General features: G+C 38.4%; 1 protein-coding gene across 1 annotated transcript in view; it reads right to left on the reverse strand.

Moving 5' to 3' along the window:
* Positions 1-16014, reverse strand: part of LOC131974131 (uncharacterized) — an 81079-nt gene extending 65065 nt beyond the window's left edge. Inside the window, exon 1 of the mRNA XM_059336288.1 lies at positions 16005-16014. The gene's annotated coding sequence lies outside the window, so the exon portion shown is untranslated. The remainder of the gene's footprint in view (positions 1-16004) is intronic.
* Positions 16015-18977: the final 2963 nt, after the last annotated feature.

The raw sequence follows: 18977 nt of genomic DNA on the forward strand, positions 1-18977 counted from the left end.
CATTTTAGCAGTAAGCAGGAGTTATATTTAAGAGTGTAGATGTGAAGGCAGTTGTTTCAATGCAGTCCATTAATATCCCCTCTTTGACCTTTTCTTACAGTAAAATTTAAATTCTGTTTTTTTCAAAATGACCAGAAATAGAAGTCCACAGGGCAGTGCAACAGTCCACTGTTGGTCATATATGAATGTATGCATGTTTGTGTTTGTGACTGTGAGCATCAGTTTATGCAGGACTAAGCTTGGTGCTCACTACTGCCAGTCTGCTGGTTTGAGTCAATGATAAACAGTAAGAGACCTCGGTTGTATTGTGTTGTGTAAATGTGTGTGTGTGTGTGTGTGTGTGTGTGTGTAGAATAGAAATAATAAGGCTGAGTGCATCTCACCTAATGCTGACCCCTCTCCTTATGTTTGTGGCTACATGTATTTGTGTATCCACAGGGTGAGCCAGTGGATTTAATTGCAGAGAGACAGTTACTGATCCATGTGTGTTTACTTGGATTTTGACAGTTTGTGTCTAGGTATATACAGTAGTACATTTTATTTTATAGTTGCAAGACTGATGTCATGAATGCCTTAACTGTGTGTCCTTTATATACCTGTGTATGCCAGAAGTAAAGAGGCCATTATTTGCTACACCATTGACATAGAATGCCATTTATTTTTCAGAGTGTGAATTATATGTATGTGTAGGACGTGTGTGTGTGTGTGTGTGTGTGTGTGTGTGTGTGTGTGTGTGTGTGTGTTCAGTAGTGTATCATCTATTAGCCTGCAAGCTTACTTGGAGCTGTGGATCACTAAACACCTCAGGAAGGTCACACAGCGATTAATGGGCCATGAATTACACTGGTCAGAGCGTTGTGTGTGTATGATTCAGTGTAAGCCATTGTTGCACACCAAGCCACTGACTCACATCTTACATATATTTACAGCGCATTGCTGCAGATCTGTGTGTCTAACTTTTGTACATCAATTATTAAATCAGGCAACTGTTTAACAAAGTTTTCAAACAAATGTTTCTGTCATTAAGGAGAATTGCAATGCTTGACTATACACTAAAGTTACCAAATAACACTCACTAATTAGCCTAACATTAACTAAACCTAATTTTAACCCTCAGTATTAACCCTAAAATGAAATATTTACCTTGTCAGAAACCAGGGAGGTTAAATCCCACGTAATGGATAAACAGAGTTTTGCCCACAATACATGATAAGGATAAAACACACACACACACGCACGCACGCACGCACAAAACTTCAAAGGAGTGAATGAGAAGATAAAATTATAAGAGACATACACTGACAAGGTTGTAAAGCTAAAAAGAATTAGACTAGGTGATAGGTATTGAAAGTGGATATGCAGTTAGGTTAAATGTTAGTGATAAGGGCAATGTTTACACTAAGGGAAATTTATATAGACGCTTAAGGTCCTTGCAACAGTAGGAATACAATTGTTTGTGTGTGTGAAAACTAGTAAACAAAGCTACTGCATTGCAATAAACTCCCTGACTGGTCATTCATCAATTTAAACAGGATAGATAGGCAGACCGGGATAAGTCAGCTTCCTAATGGACTCACAAATACCTTGCACTGTCTTGTGTCATTTACAGTCAGTGCTTTCATTTTTGCAGAGCAGCAAGGCTTGCAAAAGGAAAGTTTCACTTCAGATCCTGTAATGGCTCCTAAACAAAACTAGGCAGAGGAAAAATGTATGAGCAACACTTTCCTCTAACACCAAAACCTCTGCAAGTGTGCTCTTGTGCAATGTGTTTCACCTAAAATGCTGCTTTAGTCATTGCATATTGTTTGTGCTTGCGGCATAGGTCACAGAAGACAATTAATTAATTTGTCTTCCAAAAATACAGTTCTTTCATCTCTTGTAAAGTGTTCAGAAAATTGGATAATGTAAAAATTCAAGCTGAGAACAGGCTGTTTCAACTTTAACAAACTGCATTTGTAATTGCATATTGAAAGAAGATAAAGAAAAATATATTTCGACTCAAAACATCAGTTGAGGTTTTTGGTTACTCTGTAAAAACACCTGCACCTCTGTGACTAGTTAGAAGAAAAAGATTATTCCAGAAAAGTTCTGCGGGAAATACAGGTAGAAAACGGGCCTGGTGACAATTTTCGAAACAATCTTTCAATTTCTATTATCAAAAACAAAAATTTGTCCAAATGGCTTTAGTGTGGTACATTCCAGAAAAGTACAGCAGTTTTAATCACACTTGACACAATGTAGCCTATCTTTTTAAAGAAGAATTAAAAAATGTAAATTACACTGCGACCTTAAAATCAGAAGTGTAATCGAAGCATTAATTTAGAATTATTTGCAAATATAATTTATGCAAGTTCTCACTCTCTACCTTTCTCACCAAACTAATGAGGCCATTAGGGATACACCATGGTAATGCAAAAAATTACTTCTGGTGAGAAACACAGACACACACCCCAATATACACTTAACCATGCTTAAACATGTCCATTCTATCTCCAAACCTCTCATGTGACTCTGTATCTGCCTTAATGACTGGGTTAAGGCATCCATTAGCCCCTGGGAGTTTAATGCCAAAACTCCACTCCTTGTAACAACGAATGCTTGTTACATTTGACAAACATTTACACCGGATAAACTTTCTTGCAGTTCAAAATAAAATTGAATACTTCATGCAAAAACATATCTGTGCACAATACTTACAAGAAAAACAATATAATAAACGCTATATTATTTTATCCATTTTTGAATTTTCATCAATGTATGACTAGAAATACACACAATAAGGAGTAGGGCTAGGCTGTGATAAATATAGTTCTTTTTTTTTCTTTTATATATAAATGCCTCCTTTACTAGGGTTTGTCATATTTAGTTATTTTGTAATGTTTGTTATTCTTTTCTCATATAAATATATTGATTTCAGAAAAAGATTGGTTTAATTTATTTCATAGGCAATTTTAATTTAAGATTTTCTTTTTAATTTAAATGTGCACTTCATGAAACTTTGATTTTTTTTAAAAGGTACTCCTGTTATACAGTATTTATGTTCACTTAAATAAACGGTTTCAATAAAACTACTTGTGACATGTCATATTTTGCTTCGACTTTGACTCAACATTTGCTCTCACTTTGCGATAAAAATATCGGTATATATTGTATATCGATATTCAGCCTAAATATATCGGGATATGACTTTTGGTCCATATTGCCCAGCCCTACTGAGGAGTCTTTTCTGCTTTTAATGAATTTACCTTTGATCATGCAAGGCCCACTGGCACACTGTGTCCCTTGGTGAACAATGGCAGAGTAGGCCATTTTGACCTCACACTCTCATTCACACATTGCTGTTGAACCTACACACACACACGCAGCCATAAATTACACACATTCAAACATAGATACTCTCTCTTTTGCTCTCTCACCCACAAAGATATGTAAGCTTAAACTCACACACTGACTCTACAGTATTTCCTTCTGTGGCACTTTTTATTCACCTTTCCGTCTCACTATCTTTCTCTCACTCGCACACATACACACACAGGCTCTTGGCATGCATAGCAGCAGTCATTTTTCTTGTTAATGTAGCGTGTCGAATTTGCAGGGCGGCGGCGTGCAAATGAAAGGTTGCACGTCTCACTCGCTTGGCAATATGTATTTGATAAGAGCTGTAAATCAACTAGTGTAGCAGAGCAGAGCCTGCAGGGACGGACAAAACACATGTTAATGGAAAGCAGCTCTAAATTGGAGAGGAATACTGTATGTGCATGAGCAAGTGAGAGAGAGAGCGAGAGAGAGAGAGAGAGAGAGAGAGAGAGAGAGGCTGTGTGTGAGGGAGCAAAACTGACGGTCAAAGAAATGGAGGGTCGGAGTGAGTGAAAGACGGTGCTTGAAAAAAGAAGGTAGTTGGTAGGGAGTTTGTCTTCACCTGTGTGAAAAGTCAGAGGAGACGTGTGTGCAAAGGAGGAGAACAGATGTAAGGGAAAAAGACTACAGTATGACGGGTGCAAGTGGTAGAAAGTGACAAGACAGAGAGAATGGGAAAGATGGAGTTAGCTGCTGGAGCTAACCCAATCAGGGTGAGCTAGAGAAGGATGAAACTAAAAACAGTGTCAGCTTAGGCACTATTTTCACTTATGTTACACTCATTTTTTAAGGGTTAGCCACCTATGTATCTCTATAAGACAGATAAAACAAATCTATAGATCTGATAGCATTAATCTTGGATGCGACTAGTGCTGGAAATGCAAAGCTCCAACACGCTCAAGTTTAGGAGGTGGCGGTAACTACACCAAAATATCTTGCCACCTCCAAAAAAATGCAGAAAGGAGAAGAAAAAGCAGCAGCAAGAGCAGCTTGACTTTTCTGGAAAAATGATTAAACTTTTTGATGAAAGATGAGCCTCACTCTCTTCTTCTATTTCTTTTTCTGTTTATAGTCGTTATCGTAGCCGCAAGTGTATTACTGCAGTCAATTTCATTCCACCATATCGTACCAGTATTTCAGTATGTCAGTCCAAAATTCACTGGTATTGGTATTGGCCACTTTATTTCTGGCATGATGACATTCCTATCTGGGACAGCTCACAGCGTGATCAGGACCTGTCTTGGAAATATTGACATGTGTCATTGAAACAACATGACAGCAGATTTTTGTCTCAGATCTAAGAAATTCGTCTTGGACAGGAATTTTATCGTCTACCCTGGCCCTCTTCCAGTGACAAAAACAATACTCTTCTTTTGACAAACATTACAGTATGATCCTATTGGAAAATACTTATTTTCTACTTTATTGTAATTAAACAAACACATGCATGTGTTTATTACTGTTTTTTTGCTGCACACACACCCTGACACACATTTGCATGCACACCGAATAGCTTTTTGTGTTATATTATGTAGTTAGAGGAAGCTAATGATGAATTGTGTGTGAGAAAGCTGAGTGTTTGTGTCATTTTATGGGACTCTGTGAGGCGTATATTATACTCCTGGTGGCTTTAGTCCTTGTGTGTGTGTTTTTATATTTGTGAGCACTGCAAGCATAAAAGAAAAAACTGAAAGGTGTGTTTACCTTGATGGAAAAAACACCATAGGTCTATTTTGACAAGATGAAGGTAATACTATCATTACCATGCTCCATCTGAAAAAACTCTATAGGATTAAACAACAACGAAATGATATGCCTGCTAAAACTCATGTACAAATGCTTGAATGGTAACATGCATGTTCATGGTTAAAATACATAGTACAATTTTGTATTCATGCAAGTTTGCATTATATGCCTTCATTTAACCAAATTAACTACAATAACTTCAACATTTATTTAATCAGAAATGAATTTTGAATTTCATCTAACTTGTGATCCTAAACTAGCTGGACAACAAATTGTCCCCAGTGGAGGTTTTCCTTCAATTTCCTTTTGTTGTTACAACAACAATTTGGTCCTCATAAGGACAGAAAGGCATGAGCACTTACAAATACACAAACACAACACACACACTCATTTTAACATCATCGGAGTGGTATGTGATAGAGGAAAATGAGGGGATATTTTCAGAGATGGCCTGAGAGGCTCTATGTGACCCTTATTACTCATAAAGAGTAATAAGGGTCTAGATTTGGACTACTGCCCTTATTTTCCCTCATGAGTCTGGCTTCTCTCAATAGCTGCATTCTCACTGGGGCGTAAAATACATTTCAGTGCAGCATCCCCATGGCTCCGTGTGTTTAAGGGTCACACAAGCTGGCTCGCGATCCAAAAACTGAGGCTCAGGGAAAAAAAGATTGGAAGTAGGTAGACAAATAAAACTCCTATTAAAAGTTATCAGAAGCCACAGGAGACCTATTAAAATTGTTTTTAACCAACAGTATAAACTGAAAGGTGTTTAAAATACAATTCTACAGTATGAAAAGCAAGCAAATCGTATTTGACAGTGTGCCATTAGCAAAAATGGTGGCATTTTAATAAATAATTAAAACAGTGCTTAAAGTCATTCACTACAACTTGATTGACTTATTAAATTATTTGTTTTGGCACCAATTACACCCTTTAGATAATGCGACTACTCAAACACAGCCATTTTCAGGAAATTGTTGTATTCATTGTCTTCACCTGCTGATCACCCAAGAAAAGTCACACTGTTGATTTACCATTGATATAAAGACATTCATTCACAATACAGTCATACATTTAGTTAGTCTGAGATGCTTCCTTTTTTGCTGTTTTCATTTTTAAATACATATATGACTTTCCCCTTTTAACCACAAGGGCAAGACTGGTCAAGCTGTCAGTACCAGTTCAATCAGCAGTTCCCAACCTGTTTGTCTTCTGCTTATGGCCTGAGTGTGAACATGACTTTGGTTTGATGGATATTTCTAAGAGCCGTAAAATGTGGGGGAAAAAATCAGCATTACACAAATTGAAAAGCCAAAGAATTAGAACACTCGATCCCAGGGCTAGATTCATTAAATTAATTAAAGTGTCAATTTTAGTACTGTGGTTCAACAGTCAGATCGGTCATTTAAAAAAAAGGTACAACAAAAACAAAGTTAACAAATTTAGCTTTTACCCAGGGGGCAAAGTAAAAAAACCGACACGGAATGTTGTAAAAGGTTTCACACCAGAAATGATATCTAGGACCTTCAAGGATCACAACCTGGGTGGACAACCCGGTCAACTAGCTACTGGAAAGCTACAGGGGGCCAAAATCCCCCTTTTGGGGACATTTTCCTGGCGAAATTTTGTAAATGCAAATATTTAGGTACTACAAAGGCATAAATAGTCCTACAACTTTAAAATTTAGCAGAGAGTATCCTGACACATGGGGGAAAGCAGGAAAAAAAGATGCTGGGGTTTACTGCAACTCTAGTTTAAGATATCACCCTCAACATGCCAAAAAAGACAAAAAGAAGTACTGTTCGCCTGACAAATGCTCATGAAAATTCATATTTTTCAACACTTTATGTTGAGTATCTATACCTAACATATATATAGAAAACTTCCCTAATTCATAAGCTTCCATTTGAGTCCAAGATGGCCTTTCTACTAGCTACTGGAAAGCCATAGGGTGGGTCCAAACAATGCAACCCCTATTGTGAAAAAAGAGTCAATTATGCGGATCAGACTCCATTCTATTTCTGAGTGGTTATTTGGAGAGATCATTCTATAAAAAACTGAGCCAACCTATCGAAAGAGCACAAAATACACTTTCAGATGATGCCTTGGTTAAGCAGCTTGGTTCCCACTAAAGCTCCATGAGGGAACTGTGCATTTTGTGGTCTCCCCAAAATGAACAAGCAGTGCACTTGTGGTCTTCTGGATTGCTTGCTGTTCAAAATAGGTAAATATGCTTAAAAAATTATTTCTTTATAAAATACTGAAGGATTTAAATTAATATTATATACAGAAGGACAGTATGTATGTTTGCCACCTATGCTAATTTTAGATTTTTTGATGTTTCAGAAACTGAGAACTGTTTCAGCTTGCTAGCAAGCTATTAAGCTAGCAGCTAACATTCAGCTAACATTCTGAAAGAAACTGTAAGTCCCTTGTACTGTATTTTTCATTTTATCTATATATATATATATATATATATATATATATATATATATATATATATATATATATATATGTTTATCACTGATTGAGAGTATTCCATGTGATGTACCAACCATTTGTTGCAGTGCTGTATGGGATTGATGCCACACCATGATGTACACGATGAAACATCTATACTGTATTTAGCACAAGTAAAGAATAGAGTGAGTATATTGAGACAGGCTGCACTACATATGCTTCAATATATTTTTATAGAACATTATATTCAGTGGTGGCTAGTGGTGAAATTGATTGGGTGGGTTAACAAATAAATTATAAAGTAAAAGTAACTCTCTCTCTCTCTCCCTCTCTCTCTCTCACACACACACACACGCGCGCGCGCCGTGATCCACCTCATTCATGTTAGCGCCTGCCATTTTTCTTCTTCTTCTTCTTCTTTTTCTCTCCCATCTTGTCATTGGTCTGAAAACAGCAGTATTGGGCTAAATGAAATCAGCCCAAATGACAAGTAAATCACGGGGGAGTGAAACGACACCTGTCAATAAGTTACCGGCCACCAGCCTGCTTCTAATTGGTCAGAACCGATCGGCCTGTGGGCTGAATGAAAGTAGCCCAAATGGACAGCAAATGGAGAGGGCGGGACATGGACGGGCCTGTCAATCATTTACACCCGGAAAATAAATTAGAGCACCCATTTAGAGATATCCATGTTTTCCTTTTAACTATTTGGTGCTTTTGCCACTTTGGACAAAAGCGTCTGCTAAATGACATGTAATGTAATGTAATGTAATGTAGTTTTAGTCAAATCTAAAGCGACTTACAATAAGTGCATTCAACCTGATGGTACTAGACATAGACCACAGGAATCAAGTAAGTACATAACTTTAAGAGCTAACTGTCATTGCTACAGGATACCAAAGAGGTTGGCTCCTTTCCTCGCAGCCACTGCTTATTGCAAATTATACACCTCTTCTTGGATTTAAATTTTTCAGTGTTTCGCCTGGTGAACCTGACATCATGGTGTGAGGAGCTGAATCCTGGATCAGCTAAATCTGATGCTTGTGCACTCACATCAGCTGAACGTCTCTTCTCAGCGTATTGGTAGCTCCTCTCATTTATGTACCAATTCCGACATTTTGGGTGCCACTTTGGTGTCTTCCAACCATTTTTCTGACACAGAATCATGGTGCAGTCTTTGGAAGACTTCATCTTGACGCGCATTAATGGCTTTTTTAAACTTGGATTTCGTTATGGGAGTAATAAAGTGTAGGTATGTATCAGACTGTCCTTGACATATGATACACTTTGTGTAGTCAGTGCTTTTGTCTTCACAACCCTTGCCACCAGACCATGTTTCAGCCGCATGGCAATATCTCCCACGTTTCTTTGGCTGGCTTGTCATCTTGCTACAAGAAGGAACATACAAAGAAATTACTCAAATTATATAATTGTAAATTTAAAGTAGTGGATTAAATTGTGAAAAATTACAATATAATCAGTGATGGCTGGTATAAATGGGCTAGCAGGACTAAGCCCTCCCTATATTATGCAATAAAGATGAGAAAGTTATAGTTGTCTAAATAACATACAAAAGATTGTTGTTTAAAGTTTAGTTTTAGTTTGTCTGAAACACAGGCAGCAGCACGTATCTCTGCATGTCTGGCCGACATCTCCCAGTGGATGTCCTCGCACCACCTCAAACTCAACCTGGGCAAGACTGAGCTACTCTACCTCCCAGGGAAGGGCTCTGACCTCTGACCTCCACATCACTGTCCAGAACACAGTGGTTGTCTCCACAGAAACCGCCAAGAACCTTGGCGTGACTCTTGACAACCAATTGTCCCTCTCAACAAACATCACCGCTACCACCAGATCTTGCAGATTCTTGCTGCATAACATCAGGAGAATCCGTCCGTTTCTCACTCAGAAGGCAGCTCAGGTCCTGGTCCAGGTCCTGGTCATCTCACGCCTGGACTACTGCAACTCCCTCATGGCAGGTCTGACTGCCAAAAGCCATCCGACCTCTACAACTCATCCAGAATGCAGCTGCTCGATTGATCTTCAATCTTCCCAAATTTTCACACCAACACCCCTCCTCCGCTCCCTCCACTGGCTACCAGTGGCTGATACGCTTCAAGACTCTAGCTCTGGCGTACTCTGCTGCTAATGGTTCAGGTCCTACTTACATCCAGGACCTTGTCAAACTCTACACCCCTGCCCGTCCTCTCCGCTCTGCATCAGCCTAACAGCTGGCGACTCCCACCCTCCGTGGGTCAACTCGCCTCAAAACCTCCTCCAGACTTTTCTCTGTCTTGGCTCCCAAATGGTGGAACGAGCTCCCCACCGACATCAGGACCTCAGACAGCTTGGACATCTTCCGCCGCAGGCTGAAGACCTATCTCTTCCAACAATACCTCGGTTAAGCCTTGGTCACCTAACACATATATATATTTAAAAAAAAAAAAAAAAAAAAAAAAAATTGCTCTTCTTCTTCTTGTTTTCTATTCTTTTCTTCTTTAACATATAGCACTCCTGCAGCAATGACAGTTAGCTCTTAAAGTTCTGTACTTACTTGATTCCTGTGGTCTATGTCTAGTACCATCAGGTTGAATGCACTTATTGTAAGTCGCTTTGGACAAAAGCGTCTGCTAAATGACATGTAATGTAATGTAATGTAATGTAGTTTTAGTCAAATCTAAAGTGGCAAAAGCACCAAATAGTTAAAAGGAAAACATGGATATCTCTAAATGGGTGCTCTAATTTATTTTCCGGGTGTAAATGATTGACAGGCCCGTCCATGTCCCGCCCTCTCCATTTGCTGTCCATTTGGGCTACTTTCATTCAGCCCACAGGCCGATCGGTTCTGACCAATTAGAAGCAGGCTGGTGGCCGGTAACTTATTGACAGGTGTCGTTTCACTCCCCCGTGATTTACTTGTCATTTGGGCTGATTTCATTTAGCCCAATACTGCTGTTTTCAGACCAATGACAAGATGGGAGAGAAAAAGAAGAAGAAGAAGAAGAAAAATGGCAGGCGCTAACATGAATGAGGTGGATCACGGCGCGCGCGTGCGTGTGTGTGTGTGTGAGAGAGAGAGGGAGAGAGAGAGAGAGAGAGTTACTTTTACTTTATAATTTATTTGTTAACCCACCCAATCAATTTCACCACTAGCCACCACTGAATATAATGTTCTATAAAAATATATTGAAGCATATGTAGTGCAGCCTGTCTCAATATACTCACTCTATTCTTTACTTGTGCTAAATACAGTATAGATGTTTCATCGTGTACATTAGGGTGCATCAAAAAACACAATTCTTGAATTTTGATATGGCTGGGTGCTAAAAGTGTTCCAATATATGTAGAAACAACACATGCAAAATATTTTCCCAGTACATGATGATTTAGGGGTGCCACCGCACATCTGTTATTGTTGGATAAAGTGGTTAACAGTGCTCAATGGTCGCCATGGAGATCTGAGTTAAACAATACTAGAGCTCAAGAAAACTGAGGTAATCTTTCTGTTTCAGGTGATCTTTCTGTGTTGGGTATGTATTATTACATATTACCATCATATCTGTAGTTGTGTCTTTGTATACTTATTTATCATAAGTCATTTCAGTCATATTTTTAGGTATTTGGTGCATTACATCTAGCTAACATTAGCTAGCAACAGTTTGCTAACCACAGTTAGCTGTCTATGTTAGCTAAGCTATTAAGCTTAACATTAACAGTATTCTAGAGTGGACAATGTCATATTCAGGGTATAGATGCCTCATGTTTATTGAGAGTAGCATTGTAGTTGTTACAGTAAATTAACATTTTAAATACAAGTAACGATAAGTTATGATGAAGTTAGACTATGTACAGTTAAAATTTGAGTATCTACTATCACATGACCATAGGCCACTACTACTATTGCCATCACTATAGACCAGTACTCCTATCACATCACCACAGACCAGTACTCCTATCACATCACCACAGACCAGTAGGGGAGAGTGGGGTAATTTGTGCCAAGGGGCAAGTAGTGCCACCCCTGTTTTCTAGAAAACCATAGAAGAACATGTGACCACATATTTTTGAAGGGGCATCCATTTCACTCATCATGCAAAGAAGGGAGACACATAGCTTGAGAGATAAGCACATTTAAGCTCAAAAAACCTTTTTTTGCCCTCAAAAGTAAAATTTCTATGATGAAGGTTTTTTGATTGCTGTGTTTGAACAATTATAGACAACTTTGAAAACAGTTCACACATGTTTTAGTGCTTTAGTAAGCTACAGCATGAGTCCATACAGTTAGCATGATGCTTGCTCTAAACAGCTGGGGGATGCATTTTTTTCAAAATGGTGGGTCTGGGGTAATTTGTGCCAAAGGGCCTGGGGTAAGTTGTGCCAATGGCACCCTATGATTTTTTTTTTTACTATATATTACTTTATTGTATTTTATTATTATTGTACATTGTATTCTTACATTTGATCACTAAAACTATGTGATATTCTTAGTTTTAGACCATCATGCCACGCATGAAGAGATTGATGAAGGAGTCATCCCTAGAGGTGAAGTGCTCAAGAAATTACCCAGACCACAAAACTTGGTGGTACAGCCAGAAAGGAGCAGAAGTTCATATTTCCCTGCTGCATTGACATGTAGGATGTTAAGTTGTAAGCCTAGTAGGCTGGATCTGTGAAGTGTAAGACTCAATTAGGTGTTCATGTGACGGTCTTGGCCTTGTTATAGAAAAGTGGCCTTTGATGTTGTTAAAACTTTAAATAAAAGTTAATTTGTATTGAATTTGTCTTGCTTTTATATAGCATTATCATTTGTGAGATTAAAATGATCTGTTTTACTTCAATTATCAATGGCACAATTTACCCCAGTGTATTCTCTGTAATGGCACAACTTACCCCGTACCAGGGGCAAGTTTTGCCACAAAACCACTTTTTTTTGTAAAGCTGTATTTCTCAAACAGTTTGTTTAAGATCCAAAGTATTGTTCCCAGGGATGCACAACATCCTAAACTATATGTAGATATCTTAGTTGGAGGCATTACTTTTATCCCCTTGCTTTAAGGGCACTTTCAGTAAAAATTGGCACTACTTACCCCACTCTCCCCTACTCCTATCACATCACCACAGACCAGTACTCCTATCACATCACCACAGACCAGTACTCCTATCACTGATTGGAATGTTGGTGGTTCGATCCCTGACCATGGCAGCCACATGTCAAAGTATCCTTGGGCAATACTGAACCCCAAAAGGCCCACGATGCTGCGTTCATCAGTGAATGAACTCCCAATGGTGTCAGGTGGCACTAGTGTGAATGGGTGAAAGGATAAAATCTCTATGTAAGTGCAGTCCATCCATTTACCAATTAGACCACTACTACTATCACCATCCTTGTACACTACTACTATCACATGACTATATAGTGCTGCAGGCAGTTGAGCATGACCTACCAACAGCCAAACATTGCTGCTGCAAATGCAAGCTAATCCCTGGATAGGACGGTTACTCTTGGGTGGCGGGTGGGGAGACATATCTGGGGGGAGACGCACTGGCTAGGTTCAGAGGTCAGGTTCCATTTCCTCTCTCTTTCTCCCTGGTGATGTTGTTCAGTGGAGCAGACTCTGGCACAAGTTTAGTTAGTGTCAGCTCTTACCATTAGGCCCTGTTAGTTGCCAGTGAGTTAGCCACTAGAGAGGGTGTCTCAGTAACGCCCCTTGTGTTAAGCAATAAAGTCAATTAAACTTTATATGCGTGTCCAACATCCATCACTGCTGCACAAAATTCAGGGTAGGGCCATGTGAACATGTCCCATTGACCTCCATTCATTTCGTCTATTGGACAAATGAATGGAGAATCTTGAAAGTTGAATTCTGGGAAATGCCCTAGTTGCCCAAAGGGCAAACAAACAACTTTTACTTTGATAACCCTATAGAACATGTTAGTGTATAAAAGTTCACTGTACTCAACATTTCCAGGTCAACCTTTTGGCAATTAGACCAAAAATTGCACATTTTTCGAAATTTCACCAAAGTTCATGTGTTAGGTGGCACCCCTAGAGCTCAATGGAATTCCTCAAAACTTTGCAAAAGTCATTTTTATGTTAAGTGGAACAAAATGCAATGCCAGCCAAATTGATATTTTGAAATTAAAAATTCCCATTCAAATTTGATGCACCCTAGTGTACATCATGGTGTGGCATCAATCCCATACAGCACTGCAACAAATGGTTGGTACATCACATGGAATACTCTCAATCAGTACATATATATATATATATATATATATATATATAGATAAAATGAAAAATACAGTACAAGGGACTTACAGTTTCTTTCAGAATGTTAGCTGAATGTTAGCTGCTAGCTTAATAGCTTGCTAGCAAGCTGAAACAGTTCTCAGTTTCTGAAACATCAAAAAATCTAAAATTAGCATAGGTGGCAAACATACATACTGTCCTTCTGTATATAATATTAATTTAAATCCTTCAGTATTTTATAAAGAAATAATTTTTTAAGCATATTTACCTATTTTGAACAGCAAGCAATCCAGAAGACCACAAGTGCACTGCTTGTTCATTTTGGGGAGACCACAAAATGCACAGTTCCCTCATGGAGCTTTAGTGGGAACCAAGCTGCTTAACCAAGGCATCATCTGAAAGTGTATTTTGTGCTCTTTCGATAGGTTGGCTCAGTTTTTTATAGAATGATCTCTCCAAATCTATCTCCAAATAACCACTCAGAAATAGAATGGAGTCTGATCCGCATAATTGACTCTTTTTTCACAATAGGGGTTGCATTGTTTGGACCCACCCTATGGCTTTCCAGTAGCTAGTAGAAAGGCCATCTTGGACTCAAATGGAAGCTTATGAATTAGGGAAGTTTTCTATATATATGTTAGGTATAGATACTCAACATAAAGTGTTGAAAAATATGAATTTTCATGAGCATTTGTCAGGCGAACAGTACTTTTTTTTTGTCTTTTTTGGCATGTTGAGGGTGATATCTTAAACTAGAGTTGCAGTAAACCCCCGCATCTTTTTTTCCTGCTTTCCCCCATGTGTCAGGATACTCTCTGCCAAATTTTAAAGTTGTAGGACTATTTATGCCTTTGTAGTACCTAAATATTTGCATTTACAAAATTTCGCCAGGAAAATGTCCCCAAAAGGGGGATTTTGGCCCCCTGTAGCTTTCCAGTAGCTAGTTGACCGGGTTGTCCACCCAGGTTGTGATCCTTGAAGGTCCTAGATATCATTTCTGGTGTGAAACCTTTTACAACATTCCGTGTCAGTTTTCCAAAAAATATGGGTTTTGCCCCCTGGGTATTTGTACTATTCCAGTGAAGTGTAATGCTACAAAGCACACTGCCTTCAATTAATAAACTCTAGAATGTGATTTACTTTTACTATTTTAAAAATAAACAATGCACACAACATGTACACTACAAAGCTTAAACTGCCAACAACACTGATTACTAAAGCATCATTGTCTGACCTTTTTGCCTAGCATTAAGTTAAATAAACACCAACACCAACATTCCTTATTAAAGCTAATGATTCATCATACAACTTAAAAACACAACTGAGCTGAAGGAAATCTCACAAGCACCTAGCAGACCTTCTGCGCATGCTCATTCCCAAACCACACACAATCAAACAGGTGGCTGAAAAAAACAACAAATACAAATCTGTAGAAATATCACATTATTCAAAGCCTCGGCGGGCTTGTCCTTGTAGCAACAACACAACAGCATCAGCAAACAAGGGCCAGCGAAAAACAAAGCCCTTCATCAGTCAAAATATGTTTGTTCCCATTCTGTGAGTTTGCAGGGATACCACAGATAGCCAGGGAGACACATTTAACGTTAACCCTATAAAGCCTGAACCGTGAAATAATTGCCAGCAAATTCTAAATTTTCAAAACTGGAGTGTTTGTTGAACCGGCTAACATTTTTTTAAATTCAATATCAATTTTCATATATGAATTTAATTTGGATCATATTTGATACATCAGGTCTTTTTGTGCAATTTGTTGCTCACAATTTGCTTTTCTTGAACTCACATAATCACATAAAACCTAATATTTTTAACCAAATAAAACTTTGACTTTCCTTTTAACATTTTCCTCAAACATACAAAATATTTTTTTCCATATAAAACAACATCATACATCTGCTGATATGAAGTTTTCACGCAGCAATGACAGATCCACCAGTGGAACCAGCAAATCATTTTTGTTACATCTGGTATTTTTGTGAAATTTGTTGCTCAGTTTTTTTAATCGTCAATTCATGTATTCATCAGGTTTTTCAGGAAAAAAATATCACACTGATGATGTAGAGGTCTCAAAAACGTATGTATCAAATATGATACACTTGGCTTTATAGGGTTAACAAGCGTAGAAAAAAAACAGGGAGCAAGAGACAGACAGTTTGTGTTTCTAACTCACGGTTAGCCGTCGAATTCCATTTTCTTCTCTGTCAGTAAAGATGAAGTGGTCCATATCCATGCAATACAAGTCCCATTTCACTTGTTGGGTTGGTAACTTGGCTAGTTTCTTCAAATATCTCCTTTTATCATCACTCCATCACTGCTAGCTAGCTAGCTACTATGTCCTACCTCAGACCATAGCCTCAGACGTTAGCAGCTAACGTTAGCAGCACTGACAAATAAACTAACCCTCGGTTATTTTTCCGTTAAAGTAACATTAACTTTCTGTTAACGTAAATTTACTTCGTGTTAGGCCGCAATGAGACTGTCTTCAGAGTTGTCCTCATTTTCTTTTTCAGCTTAGTCCCCTCAGACTTTTACAGCAGCACCGGAGTCATGGTAACTTTACTGTAATTTGACAGGTCCGACTTTCTAATTAACTTCACCTGGTGCCCCCTCCCTCGATTGGCTCGCGAGGGTGCTATTCCATCTATGACCACACAAACTGAATGACTGTTAAAAGGGGGCGCTGTCTCACCAATTTGAGGGAAAGTAAATTAAACTAAATAACGTCACCCTGTTAAAATAATCGCCTAACTCATTTTCTCAAGTTTTGCAGGAAACACAAAAAACTTCACCAAAAGTGTAACATATGACATTTATTGTTCATTTCACTCAAAAAGGATGTAACAAAGGTTGGCTATTGGCATAGTATTAACACTGTGTGTAAATTATGTAACTTAAGAGAAATAAATGACTTAGGCAATTTTTTGAACATGCCTTTGTGACTTAAGCAAGATATGGTAGCACTTTATTTTGAAGGTGTCTAAATAAGAGTCACACACGCCTGTCAGAAACATGACATGACAAGTATAATGAGCATTAATGTTACTTCAAAGGGTCATTAATGTTCATGACACATCCCATGTCATGTTTATGACACGTTCATGCCACTCTTATGTAGACACCTTCAAAATAAAGTGTTACCATATCTTGATTAATTCACAAAGGCATGTTCAAAAAATTGCCTATGTCACATTTTATTTTGACATAGGCATAATAAATCTGCTTAAGTCACATACTTGACATAGGCCATTATCTTAAAGGGGTAAAATCACATGATATGATCAACTGAGGATGTAGGCGATTTCACCATAGGTGGCCGACGTCATTAGGAGATGATTTAGGCAAAAAAAAACAATTTTGACAAAAAAAGACTTAGGCGATTATTTTAACAGCATGACGATAAGAAGTGTCTGTATGATAAAGAACATAAATGGTGCCTAAATCTTAGCTTAAACCAAAATTACAGCCACAAATTCTTTAGACATCACACCAAAGTGCAATAACTCAATATTTTGTGTGTCTCTGATCGAGTGCTGGCACTTTGAATTAACTGCAGTTGAGGATTTATACTGCAAGTGACTGTTTTACTGTCGTTTTTTTTTTTTCTACATTTACATGTGCATCACATTAAACTGCATAATCAGAAAAATATTAAAACATCTAAATCATTGACATTTGTATAGATATTGTAATAATTGCTCCCTCCCTGCCTTTTGGGATTAATTGACTATTTAACCATTTTACATGAACAAGAGTCATGCAAGGTGAAGACTGAAAGATTAACTGCTTATCTGAACTTGGGTCGCATGGGGCTGGAGCTGATCCCAGCTGACATTGGACAAGACTGTGGGAGGACACCAGAGGACCCGGAGAGAACCTATGCTGGGTATAGGACTTACATACAGAAGAGCTGAAGTGAAAGTCTTGCAATTCTGCAAGGCCTAGCTGATGAGTGGTTACATGACTGCAGAATTCTCAATTGGTATTACTGTAAGGCAGGTGGAGCATTACCAACTGTCTTCCCCTACCCCCTCCCCTTCGAGTAGATCCGACCATGTAATGTCAGAGATCAAGCAAAATGAGTAAATTAAATTAAGACAGAAAGAGCAGGGTTTAATGAAAATGAAATGGATAATAAAGGACTGAAAAAGCAAAAATGTGGGCTGGTAAAGGTCAGAGAGAAAGACAAAGAATTGGCAGGGCCAGATTTTGTTCCCAGCGTGACCTTGACCACAGCCCAACAACTGGAATGATTTGTGCCAATATCTGAGGAGAACATAACCTCCACACAGCTCCTTCTTTTTTTCATAGCACAGCTTTTTTTTAAACCACTTTCTGGGCCGAATGCCACAGGGTGATGGAGGCACAAATGTAAACTTTATCATGGATATCTGATTTCATACTTATTCGTGGTAATCTGGTGTGTTACAAAGCATTATCTTAATTAACTTTTGGTGTAAATGCCTCTCTATCATCAGGACTCTTATTGGGCCTCTAAGCGGCAGCTCACAGAAACCTGGCGATTAGAGCGAAGACGGAATTAGCAAGAGATCTCAAAGGATCAGTGGTCCATTGAGGGAATCACTTCATTTGTAACATGTGAACATCCAAGTATTTCTGCTTTGTGAGCTAAAAAAAACCCCGAGAACATGGTAACTTTTTGAACTTTTAAACCATGTTCCTCTCGGATGCATGTGAAGAGTAATTGCGTACTCTGGTTGTCTTGATGCCTTTACATTAGCTCAAGTTGAACACAATTATTAACCAGCAGGCATTGTTCTAATCAGTGATCAGTCCTGATTACTTCTGGTCAGGCCCAGCTCACGTCAAACACACCCAAAATGCCACCAGGGGATTTCATTAGCTAGTAGTTGCCAACTGCAAATCAAATGTCCAGTCACTGTTGATCTTAAAGGTGTTCACAAAAATGGCACTGGAAATCAAATGATCCAAAGCTACCAACTTGGTACAGGGTTTTCTAAACTTTAAGACATACTTTGCAATACTAAAGTAGCTTTGTTCTGGACATAACGGATCAATTATTTCCACATTATTACAACATTATGTACATATTTTGGAAAAGTTCCCTTATCAGTATTGCAAAGGTTTTAGAAGTTTTAAAAATGAAACTATTGTTTTTTTTTCT

Source organism: Centropristis striata, chromosome 7 (genome assembly GCF_030273125.1).
Source record: "Centropristis striata isolate RG_2023a ecotype Rhode Island chromosome 7, C.striata_1.0, whole genome shotgun sequence".
Lineage (NCBI taxonomy): Eukaryota > Metazoa > Chordata > Actinopteri > Perciformes > Serranidae > Centropristis > Centropristis striata.